Source organism: Chlorocebus sabaeus, chromosome 3 (genome assembly GCF_047675955.1).
Source record: "Chlorocebus sabaeus isolate Y175 chromosome 3, mChlSab1.0.hap1, whole genome shotgun sequence".
In the NCBI taxonomy this organism is placed as follows: domain Eukaryota; kingdom Metazoa; phylum Chordata; class Mammalia; order Primates; family Cercopithecidae; genus Chlorocebus; species Chlorocebus sabaeus.
Genome location: NC_132906.1, coordinates 44,827,623 through 44,840,769, shown reverse-complemented (window position 1 = coordinate 44,840,769; position 13,147 = coordinate 44,827,623).

Below are 13,147 nucleotides of genomic sequence, written 5' to 3'. Positions count from 1 at the left end.
AATTCCACAAGAAGAGCCTTAGCGAAAGGCTTCTTGAAGGAAAAGATGTAACACTGTGAGATGAATTAACAGAACACAGAGCAGTTTCTCAGAATGTTTCTTTCCAGGTTTCAACGGAAGATATTTCCTTTGTCATCATAGCCCTCTATGGGCTTCCAAATATCCCTTTGCCAATTCCACAAGAACAGCCTTAGCGAAAGGCTTCTTGAAGGGAAAGATGTAACTCTGTGAGATGAATTAACGGAACACAGAGCAGTTTCTCAGAAAGCTTCTTTCCAGTTTTGAACGGAAGATATTTCCTTTTTCACCATAGCCCTCTATGGCCTTCCAAATATCCCTTTGCCAATTCCACAAGAACAGCCTTAGCGAAAGGCTTCTTGAAGGGAAAGATATAACTCTGTGAGATGAAATAACAGAACACAGAGAAGTTTCTCAGAAAGCTTCTTTCCAGTTTTGAACAGAAGATATTTCCTTTTTCAACATAGCCCTCTATGGGCTTCCAAATATTCCTTTGCCAATTCCACAAGAACAGCCTTATCGAAAGGCTTCTTGAAGGGAAAGGTGTAACTCTGTGAGATGAATTAACAGAACACAGAACGGTATCTCAGAAAGCTTCTTTCCAGTTTTGAACGGAAGATATTTCCTTTTTCACCATAGCCCTCTATGGGCTTCCAAATATCCCTTTGCCAATTCCACAAGAACAGCCTTATCGAAAGGCTTATTGAAGGGAAAGATGTAACTCTGTGAGATGAATTAACAGAACACAGAGCAGTTTCTCAAAAAGCTTCTTTGAGTTTTGAACGGAAGATATTTCCTTTTTCACCATAGCCCTCTATGGGCTTCCAAATATCCCTTTGCCAATTCCACAAGAACAGCGTTAGCGAAAGGCTTCTTGAAGGGAAAGATGAAACTCTGTGAGATGAATTAACAGAACACAGAGCAGTTTCTCCGAATGCTTCTTTCCAGTTTTGAACGGAAGATATTTCCTTTTTCACCATAGCCCTCTATGTGCTTCCAAATATCCCTTTGCCAATTCCACAAGAACAGCCTTAGCGAAAGGCTTCTTGACGGGAAAGATATAACTCTGTGAGATGAATTAACAGAACACAGAGCAGTTTCTCAGAAACCTTCTTTCCAGTTTTGAACGGAAGATATTTCCTTTTTCACCATAGCCCTCTATGGGCTTCCAAATATCCCTTTGCCAATTCCACAAGAACAGCCTTAGCGAAAGGCTTCTTGAAGGGAAAGATGTAACTCTGTGAGATGAATTAACAGCACACAGAGCAGTTTCTCAGAAAGCTTCTTTCCAGTTTTGAACGGAAGATATTTCCTTTTTCAGCATAGCCCTCTAAGGGCTTCCAAATATCCCTTTGCCAATTCCACAAGAACAGCCTTAGCGAAAGGCTTCTTGAAGGGAAAGATGTAACTCTCTGAGATGAATGAACAGAACACAGAGCAGTTTCTCAGAAAGCTTCTTTCCAGTTTTGAACGGAAGATATTTCCTTTTTCACCAAAGCCCTCTATGGGCTTCGAAATATTCCTTTGCCAATTCCACAAGAACAGCCTTAGCGAAAGGCATCTTGAAGGGAAAGATGTAACTCTGTGAGCTGAATTAACAGAACACAGAGCAGTTTCTCAGAAAGCTTCTTTCCAGTTTTAAACGGAAGATATTTCCTTTTTCACCATAGCCCTCTAAGGGCTTCCAAATATCCCTTTGCCAATTCCACAAGAACAGCCTTAGCGAAAGACTTCTTGAAGGGAAAGGTGTAACTCTGTGAGATGAATTAACAGCACACAGAGCAGTTTCTCAGAAGGCTTCTTTCCAGTTTTGAACGGAAGATATTTCCTTTTTCACCATAGCCCTCCAAGGGCTTCCAAATATCCCTTTGCCAATTCCACAAGAACAGCCTTAGCGAAAGGCTTCTTGAAGGGAAAGATGTAACTCTGTGAGATGAATTAACAGAACACAGAGCAGTTTCTCAGAAAGCTTCTTTGCAGTTTTGAACGGAAGATATTTCCTTTTTCACCATAGCCCTCTACGGGCTTCCAAATATCTCTTTGCCAATTCCACAAGAACAGCCTTAGCGAAAGACTTCTTGAAGGGGAACATATAAATCTGTGAGATGAAATAACAGAACACAGAGCAGTTTCTCAGAAAGTTTCTTTCCAGGTTTCAACGGAAGATATTCCCTTTGTCATCATAGCCCTCTATGGGCTTCCAAATATCCCTTTGCCAATTCCACAAGAACAGCCTTAGCGAAGGGCTTCTTGAAGGGAAAGATGTAACTCTGTGAGATGAATTAACGGAACACAGAGCAGTTTCTCAGAAAGCTTCTTTCCAGTTTTGAACGGAAGATATTTCCTTTTTCACCATAGCCCTCTATGGGCTTCCAAATATCCCTTTGCCAATTCCACAAGAACAGCCTTAGCGAAAGGCTTCTTGAAGGGAAAGATATAACTCTGTGAGATGAAATAACAGAACACAGAGAAGTTTCTCAGAAAGCTTCTTTGAAGTTTTCAACGGAAGATATTTCCTTTTTCACCATAGCCCTCTATGGGCTTCCAAATATTCCTTTGCCAATTCCCCAAGAACAGCCTTAGCGAAAGGCTTCTTGAAGGGAAAGGTGTAACTCTGTGAGATGAATTAACAGAACACAGAACGGTATCTTCGAAAGCTTCTTTCCAGTTTTGAACGGAAGATATTTCCTTTTTCACCATAGCCCTCCAAGGGCTTCCAAATATCCCTTTGCCAATTCCACAAGAACAGCATTAGCGAAAGGCTTCTTGAAGGGAAAGATGTAACTCTGTGAGATGAATTAACAGAACACAGAGCAGTTTCTCAAAAAGCTTCTTTGAGTTTTGAACGGAAGATATTTCCTTTTTCACCATAGCCCTCTATGGGCTTCCAAATATCCCTTTGCCAATTCCACAAGAACAGCCTTAGCGAAAGGCTTCTTGAAGGGAAAGGTGTAACTCTGTGAGATGAATTAACAGAACACACAGCAGTTTCCCAGAAAGCTTCTTTCCAGTTTTGAACGGAAGATATTTCCTTTTTCACCATAGCCCTCTGAGGGCTTCCAAATATCCCTTTGCCAATTCCACAAGAACAGCCTTAGCGAAAGGCTTCTTGAAGGGAAAGATGTAACTCTGAGAAATGAAGTAACAGAACACAGAGCAGTTTTTCAGAAAGCTTCTTTCCAGTTGTGAACGGAAGATATTTCCTTTTTCACCATAGCCCTCTATGGGCTTCCAACTATCTTTGACAATTCCACAAGAACAGCCTTAGCGAAAGGCTTCTTGAAGGGAAAGATGTAACTCTGTGAGATGAATTAACAGAACACAGAGCAGATTCTCAGAAAGCTTCTTTCCAGTTTTGAACGGAAGATATTTCCTTTTTCACCATAGCCCTCTATGGGCTTCCAAATATCCCTTTGCCAATTACACAAGAACAGCCTTAGCGAAAGGCTTCTTGAAGGGAAAGATGCAACTCTGTGAGATGAATTAACAGAACACAGAGCAGTTTCTCCGAAAGCTTCTTTCCAGTTTTGAACGGAAGATATTTCCTTTTTCACCATAGCCCTCCAAGGGCTTTCAAATATCCCTTTGCCAATTCCACAAGAACAGCCTTAGCGAAAGGCTTCTTGAAGGGAAAGATGTAACTCTGTGAGATGAATTAACAGAACACAGAGCAGTTTCTCAGAAAGCTTCTTTCCAGTTTTGAACGGAAGATATTTCCTTTTTCACCATAGCCCTCTATGGGCTTCCTAATATCCCTTTGCCAATTCCACAAGAACAGCCTTAGCGAAAGGCTTCTTGAAGGGAAAGATGTAACTCTGTGAAATGAAGTAACAGAACACAGAGCAGTTTTTCAGAAAGCTCCTTTCCAGTTGTGAACTGAAGATATTTCCTTTTTCACCATAGCCCTCTATGGGCTTCCAACTATCTTTGACAATTCCACAAGAACAGCCTTAGCGAAAGGCTTCTTGAAGGGAAAGATGTAACTCTGTGAGATGAATTAACAGAACACAGAGCAGATTCTCAGAAAGCTTCTTTCCAGTTTTGAACGGAAGATATTTCCTTTTTCACCATAGCCCTCTATGGGCTTCGAAATATTCCTTTGCCAATTCCACAAGAACAGCCTTAGCGAAAGTCTTCTTGAAGGGAAAGATGTAACTCTGCGAGATGAATTAACAGAACACAGAGCAGTTTCTCAGAAAGCTTCTTTCCAGTTTTGAACGGAAGATATTTCCTTTTTCACCATACCCCTCTATGGGCTTCCAAATATCCCTTTGACAATTCCACAAGAACAGCCTTAGCGAAAGGCTTCTTGAAGGGAAAGATGTAACTCTGTGAGATGAATTAACAGAATACAGAGCAGTTTCTCAGAAAGCTTCTTTCCAGTTTTGAACGGAAGATATTTCCTTTTTCACCATAGCCCTCTAGGGGCTTCCAAATATCCCTTTGCCAATTCCACAAGAACAGCCTTAGCGAAAGGCTTCTTGAAGGGAAAGATGTAACTCTGTGACATGAATTAAGAGAACACAGATCAGTTTCTCAGAAAGCTTCTTTCCAGTTTTGAACGGAAGATATTTCCTTTTTCACCATAGCCCTCTATGGGCTTCCAAATATCCATTTGCCAATTCCACAAGAACAGCCTTAGAGAAAGGCTTCCTGAAGGGAAAGATGTAACTCTGTGAGATGAATAAACAGAACACAGAGCAGTTTCACAGAATGCTTCTTTCCAGTTTTGAACGGAAGATATTTCCTTTTTCACCATAGCCCTCTATGGGCTTCCAAATATCCCTTTCCCAATTCCACAAGAACAGCCTTAGCGAAAGGCTTCTTGAAGGGAAAGATGTAACTCTGTGAGATGAATTAACAGAATACAGAGCAGTTTCTCAGAAAGCTTCTTTCCAGTTTTGAACGGAAGATATTTCCTTTTTCACCATAGCCCTCTATGGGCTTCCAAATATCCCTTTGCCAATTCCACAAGAACAGCCTTAGCGAAAGGCTTCTTGAAGGGAAAGATGTAACTCTGTGAGATGAATTAACAGAACACAGAGCAGTTTCTCAGAAAGCTTCTTTGCAGTTTTGAACGGAAGATATTTCCTTTGTCACCATAGCCCTCTACGGGCTTCCAAATATCTCTTTGCCAATTCCACAAGAACAGCCTTAGCGAAAGGCTTCTTGAAAGGAAAGATGTAACTCTGTGAGATGAATTAACAGAACACAGAGCAGTTTCTCAGAAAGCTTCTTTCCAGTTTTGAACGGAAGATATTTCCTTTTTCAGCATAGCCCTCTATGGGCTTCCAAATATCCCTTTGCCAATTCCACAAGAACAGCCTTAGCGAAAGGCTTCTTGAAGGGAAAGGTGTAACTCTGTGAGATGAATTAACAGAACACACAGCAGTTTCCCAGAAAGCTTCTTTCCAGTTTTGAACGGAAGATATTTCCTTTTTCACCATAGCCCTCTAAGGGCTTCCAAATATCCCTTTGCCAATTCCACAAGAACAGCCTTAGCGAAAGGCTTCTTGAAGGGAAAGATGTAACTCTGAGAAATGAAGTAACAGAACACAGAGCAGTTTTTCAGAAAGCTTCTTTCCAGTTGTGAACGGAAGATATTTCCTTTTTCACCATAGCCCTCTATGGGCTTCCAACTATCTTTGACAATTCCACAAGAACAGCCTTAGCGAAAGGCTTCTTGAAGGGAAAGATGTAACTCTGTGAGATGAATTAACAGAACACAGAGCAGATTCTCAGAAAGCTTCTTTCCAGTTTTGAACGGAAGATATTTCCTTTTTCACCATAGCCCTCTATGGGCTTCCAAATATCCCTTTGCCAATTACACAAGAACAGCCTTAGCGAAAGGCTTCTTGAAGGGAAAGATGCAACTCTGTGAGATGAATTAACAGAACACAGAGCAGTTTCTCCGAAAGCTTCTTTCCAGTTTTGAACGGAAGATATTTCCTTTTTCACCATAGCCCTCTATGGGCTTCCAAATATCCCTTTGCCAATTATACAAGAACAGCCTTAGCGAAAGGCTTCTTGAAGGGAAAGATGTAACTCTGTGAGATGAATTAACAGAACACAGAGCAGTTCCTCAGAAAGCTTCTTTCCAGTTTTGAACGGAAGATATTTCCTTTTTCACCATAGCCCTCTATTTGCTTCCAAATATCCCTTTGCCAATTCCACAAGAACAGCCTTAGGAAAAGGCTTCTTGAAGGGAAAGATGTAACTCTGTGAGACGAATTAACAGAACACAGAGCAGTTTCTCAGAAAGCTTCTTTCCAGTTTTGAACGGAAGATATTTCCTTTTTCACCATAGCCCTCTATGGGCTTCCAAATATCCCTTTGCCAATTCCACAAGAACAGCCTTAGCGAAAGGCTTCCTGAAGGGAAAGATGTAACACTGTGAGATGAATAAAGAGAACACAGAGCAGTTTCTCAGAAAGTTCTTTCAAGTTTTGAACGGAAGATATTTCCTTTTTCACCGTAGCCCTCTATGGGCTTCCAAATATCCCTTTGCCAATTCCAGAAGAACAGCCTTAGCGAAAGGCTTCTTGAAGGGAAAGAAGTAACTATGTGAGATGAATTAACAGAACACAGAGCAGTTTTTCAGAAAGCTTCTTTCCAGTTGTGAACTGAAGATATTTCCTTTTTCACCATAGCCCTCTATGGGCTTCCAAATATCTTTGACAATTCCACAAGAACAGCCTTAGCGAAAGGCTTCTTGAAGGGAAAGATGTAACTCTGTGAGATGAATTAACAGAACAGAGAGCAGTTTCTCAGAAAGCTTCTTTCCAGTTTTGAACGGAAGATATTTCCTTTTTCACCATAGCCCTCTATGGGCTTCGAAATATTCCTTTGCCAATTCCACAAGAACAGCCTTAGCTAAAGGCATCTTGAAGGGAAAGATGTAACTCTGTGAGATGAATTAACAGAACACAGAGCAGTTTCTCAGAAAGCTTCTTTCCAGTTTTGAACGGAAGATATTTCCTTTTTCAGCATAGCCCTCTAAGGGCTTCCAAATATCCCTTTGCCAATTCCACAAGAACAGCCTTAGCGAAAGGCTTCTTGAAGGGAAAGATGTAACTCTGTGAGATGAATTAACAGCACACAGAGCAGTTTCTCAGAAAGCTTCTTTCCAGTTTTGAACGGAAGATATTTCCTTTTTCACCATAGCCCTCCAAGGGCTTCCAAATATCCCTTTGCCAATTCCACAAGAACAGCCTTAGCGAAAGGCTTCTTGAAGGGAAAGATGTAACTCTGTGAGATGAATTAACAGAACACAGAGCAGTTTCTCAGAAAGCTTCTTTGCAGTTTTGAACGGAAGATATTTCCTTTTTCACCATAGCCCTCTACGGGCTTCCAAATATCTCTTTGCCAATTCCACAAGAACAGCCTTAGCGAAAGGCTTCTTGAAGGGGAACATATAACTCTGTGAGATGAAATAACAGAACACAGAGCAGTTTCTCAGAAAGCTTCTTCCCAGTTTTGAACGGAAGATATTTTCTTTTTCACCATAGCCCTCTATGGGCTTCCAAATATTCCTTTGCCAATTCCACAAGAACAGCCTTAGCGAAAGGCTTCTTGAAGGGAAAGGTGTAACTCTGTGAGATGAATTAACAGAACACAGAGCGGTATCTCAGAAAGCTTCTTTCCAGTTTTGAACGGAAGATATTTCCTTTTTCACCATAGCCCTCTAAGGGCTTCCAAATATCCCTTTGCCAATTCCACAAGAACAGCCTTAGCGAAAGGCTTCTTGAAGGGAAAGATGTAACTCTGTGAGATGAATTAACGGAACACAGAGCAGTTTCTCAGAAAGCTTCTTTCCAGTTTTGAACGGAAGATATTTCCTTTTTCACCATAGCCCTCTATGGGCTTCCTAATATCCCTTTGCCAATTCCACAAGAACAGCCTTAGCGAAAGGCTTCTTGAAGGGAAAGATGTAACTCTGTGAAATGAAGTAACAGAACACAGAGCAGTTTTTCAGAAAGCTTCTTTCCAGTTGTGAACTGAAGATATTTCCTTTTTCACCATAGCCCTCTATGGGCTTCCAACTATCTTTGACAATTATACAAGAACAGCCTTAGCGAAAGGCTTCTTGAAGGGAAAGATGTAACTCTGTGAGATGAATTAACCGAACACAGACCAGATTCTCAGAAAGCTTCTTTCCAGTTTTGAACGGAAGATATTTCCTTTTTCACCATAGCCCTCTATGGGCTTCGAAATATTCCTTTGCCAATTCCACAAGAACAGCCTTAGCGAAAGGCTTCTTGAAGGGAAAGATGTAACTCTGCGAGATGAATTAACAGAACACAGAGCAGTTTCTCAGAAAGCTTCTTTCCAGTTTTGAACGGAAGATATTTCCTTTTTCACCATAGCCCTCTATGGGCTTCCAAATATCCCTTTGCCAATTCCACAAGAACAGCCTTACCGAAAGGCTTCTTGAAGGGAAAGATGTAACTCTGTGACATGAATTAAGAGAACACAGATCAGTTTCTCAGAAAGCTTCTTTCCAGTTTTGAACGGAAGATATTTCCTTTTTCACCATAGCCCTCTATGGGCTTCCAAATATCCATTTGCCAATTCCACAAGAACAGCCTTAGCGAAAGGCTTCCTGAAGGGAAAGATGTAACTCTGTGAGATGAATTAACAGAACACAGAGCAGTTTCTCAGAAAGCTTCTTTGCAGATTTGAACGGAAGATATTTCCTTTGTCACCATAGCCCTCTACGGGCTTCCAAATATCTCTTTGCCAATTCCACAAGAACAGCCTTAGCGAAAGGCTTCTTGAAGGGAAAGATGTAACTCTGTGAGACGAATTAACAGAATACAGAGCAGTTTCTCAGAAATCTTCTTTCCAGATTTGAACGGAAGATATTTCCTTTTTCACCATAGCCCTCTATGGGCTTCCAAATATCCCTTTGCCAATTCCACAAGAACAACCTTAGCGAAAGGCTTCTTGAAGGGAAAGATGCAACTCTGTGAGATGAATTAACAGAACACAGAGCAGTTTCTCCGAAAGATTCTTTCCAGTTTTGAACGGAAGATATTTCCTTTTTCACCATAGCCCTCTATGGGCTTCCAAATATCCCTTTGCCAATTTCACAAGAACAGCCTTAGCGAAAGGCTTCTTGAAGGGAAAGATGTAACTCTGTGAGATGAATTAACAGAACACAGAGCAGTTTCTCCGAATGCTTCTTTCCAGTTTTGAACGGAAGATATTTCCTTTTTCACCATAGCCCTCTCTTTGCTTCCAAATATCCCTTTGCCAATTCCACAAGAACAGCCTTAGCCAAAGGCTTCTTGAAGGGAAAGATGTAACTCTGTGAGATGAATTAACAGAACACAGAGCAGTTTCTCAGAAAGCTTCTTTCCAGTTTTGAACGGAAGATATTTCCTTTTTCACCATAGCCCTCTATGGGCTTCCAAATATCGCTTTGGCAATTCCAAAAGGACAGCCTTAGCGAAAAGCTTCTTGAAGGGAAAGATGTAACTCTGTGAGATGAATTAACAGAACACAGAGCAGTTTCTCAGAAAGTTTCTTTCCAGTTTTGAACGGAAGATATTTCCTTTTTCACCATAGCCCTCTATGGGCTTCCAAATATCCCTTTGCCAATTCCACAAGAACAGCCTTAGCGAAAGGCTTCCTGAAGGGAAAGATGTAACACTGTGAGATGAATAAAGAGAACACAGAGCAGTTTCTCAGAAAGTTCTTTCAAGTTTTGAACGGAAGATATTTCCTTTTTCACCGTAGTCCTCTATGGGCTTCCAAATATCCCTTTGCCAATTCCAGAAGAACAGCCTTAGCGAAAGGCTTCTTGAAGGGAAAGATGTAACTCTGTGAGATGAATTAACAGAACACAGAGCAGTTTCTCAGAAAGCTTCTTTCCAGTTTTGAACGGAAGATATTTCCTTTTTCACCGTAGCCCTCTATGGGCTTCCAAATATCCCTTGCCAATTCCACAAGAAGAGCCTTAGCAAAAGGCTTCTTGAAGGGAAAGATGTAACTCTGTGACATGAATTAAGAGAACACAGAGCAGTTTCTCAGAAAGCTTCTTTCCAGTTTTGAACGGAAGATATTTCCTTTTTGACCATAGCCCTCTATGGGCTTCCAAATATCCCTTTGCCAATTCCACAAGAACAGCCTTAGCGAAAGGCTTCTTGAAGGGAAAGATGTAACTCTGTGAGATGAATTAACAGCACACAGAGCAGTTTCTCAGAAAGCTTCTTTCCAGTTTTGAACGGAAGATATTTCCTTTTTCACCATAGCCCTCCAAGGGATTCCAAATATCCCTTTGCCAATTCCACAAGAACAGCCTTAGCGAAAGGCTTCTTGAAGGGAAAGATGTAACTCTGTGAGATGAATTAACAGAACACAGAGCAGTTTCTCAGAAAGCTTCTTTGCAGTTTTGAACGGAAGGTATTTCTTTTTTCACCATAGCCCTCTACGGGCTTCCAAATATCACTTTGCCAATTCCACAAGAACAGCCTTAGCGAAAGGCTTCTTGAAGGGGAACATATAACTCTGTGAGATGAATTAACAGAACACAGAGCAGTTTCTCAGAAAGCTTCTTTCCAGTTTTGAACGGAAGATATTTTCTTTTTCACCATAGCCCTCTATGGGCTTCCAAATATTCCTTTGCCAATTCCACAAGAACAGCCTTAGCGAAAGGCTTCTTGAAGGGAAAGGTGTAACTCTGTGAGATGAATTAACAGAACACAGAGCGGTATCTCAGAAAGCTTCTTTCCAGTTTTGAACGGAAGATATTTCCTTTTTCACCATAGCCCTCTAAGGGCTTCCAAATATCCCTTTGCCAATTCCACAAGAACAGCCTTAGCGAAAGGCTTCTTGAAGGGAAAGATGTAACTCTGTGAGATGAATTAACGGAACACAGAGCAGTTTCTCAGAAAGCTTCTTTCCAGTTTTGAACGGAAGATATTTCCTTTTTCACCATAGCCCTCTATGGGCTTCCTAATATCCCTTTGCCAATTCCACAAGAACAGCCTTAGCGAAAGGCTTCTTGAAGGGAAAGATGTAACTCTGTGAAATGAAGTAACATAACACAGAGCAGTTTTTCAGAAAGCTTCTTTCCAGTTGTGAACTGAAGATATTTCCTTTTTCACCATAGCCCTCTATGGGCTTCCAACTATCTTTGACAATTATACAAGAACAGCCTTAGCGAAAGGCTTCTTGAAGGGAAAGATGTAACTCTGTGAGATGAATTAACCGAACACAGAGCAGATTCTCAGAAAGCTTCTTTCCGGTTTTGAACGGAAGATATTTCCTTTTTCACCATAGCCCTCTATGGGCTTCGAAATATTCCTTTGCCAATTCCACAAGAACAGCCTTAGCGAAAGGCTTCCTGAAGGGAAAGATGTAACTCTGCGAGATGAATTAACAGAACACAGAGCAGTTTCTCAGAAAGCTTCTTTCCAGTTTTGAACGGAAGATATTTCCTTTTTCACCATAGCCCTCTATGGGCTTCCAAATATCCCTTTGCCAATTCCACAAGAACAGCCTTACCGAAAGGCTTCTTGAAGGGAAAGATGTAACTCTGTGACATGAATTAAGAGAACACAGATCAGTTTCTCAGAAAGCTTCTTTCCAGTTTTGAACGGAAGATATTTCCTTTTTTACCATAGCCCTCTATGGGCTTCCAAATATCCATTTGCCAATTCCACAAGAACAGCCTTAGCGAAAGGCTTCTTGAAGGGAAAGATGTAACTCTGTGAGATGAATTAACAGAACACAGAGCAGTTTCTCAGAAAGCTTCTTTCCAGTTTTGAACGGAAGATATTTCCTTTTTCACCATAGCCCTCTATGGGCTTCCAAATATCCCTTTGCCAATTCCACAAGAACAGCCTTAGCGAAAGGCTTCCTGAAGGGAAAGATGTAACACTGTGAGATGAATAAAGAGAACACAGAGCAGTTTCTCAGAAAGTTCTTTCAAGTTTTGAACGGAAGATATTTCCTTTTTCACCGTAGCCCTCTATGGGCTTCCAAATATCCCTTTGCCAATTCCAGAAGAACAGCCTTAGCGAAAGGCTTCTTGAAGGGAAGGATGTAACAATGTGAGATGAATTAACAGAACACAGAGCAGTTTCTCAGAAAGCTTCTTTCCAGTTTTGAACAGAAGATATTTCCTTTTTCACCATAGCCCTCTATGGGCTTCGAAATATTCCTTTGCCAATTCCACAAGAACAGCCTTAGCGAAAGGCATCTTGAAGGGAAAGATGTAACTCTGTGAGCTGAATTAACAGAACACAGAGCAGTTTCTCAGAAAGCTTCTTTCCAGTTTTGAACGGAAGATATTTCCTTTTTCAGCATAGCCCTCTAAGGGCTTCCAAATATCCCTTTGCCAATTCCACAAGAACAGCCTTAGCGAAAGGCTTCTTGAAGGGAAAGATGTAACTCTGTGAGATGAATTCACAGCACACAGAGCAGTTTCTCAGAAAGCTTCTTTCCAGTTTTGAACGGAAGATATTTCCTTTTTCACCATAGCCCTCCAAGGGCTTCGAAATATCCCTTTGCCAATTCCACAAGAACAGCCTTAGCGAAAGGCTTCTTGAAGGGAATGATGTAACTCTGTGAGATGAATTAACAGATCACAGAGCAGTTTCTCAGAAAGCTTCTTTGCAGTTTTGAACGGAAGATATTTCCTTTTTCACCATAGCCCTCTACGGGCTTCCAAATATCTCTTTGCCAATTCCACAAGAACAGCCTTAGCGAAAGGCTTCTTGAAGGGGAACATATAACTCTGTGAGATGAAATAACAGAACACAGAGCAGTTTCTCAGAAAGCTTCTTTCCAGTTTTGAACGGAAGATATTTTCTTTTTCACCATAGCCCTCTATGGGCTTCCAAATATTCCTTTGCCAATTCCACAAGAACAGCCTTAGCGAAAGGCTTCTTGAAGGGAAAGGTGTAACTCTGTGAGATGAATTAACAGAACACAGAGCGGTATCTCAGAAAGCTTCTTTCCAGTTTTGAACGGAAGATATTTACTTTTTCACCATAGCCCTCCAAGGGTTTCCAAATATCCCTTTGCCAATTCCACAAGAACAGCATTAGCGAAAGGCTTCTTTAAGGGAAAGATGTAACTCTGTGAGATGAATTAACAGAACACAGAGCAGTTTCTCAGA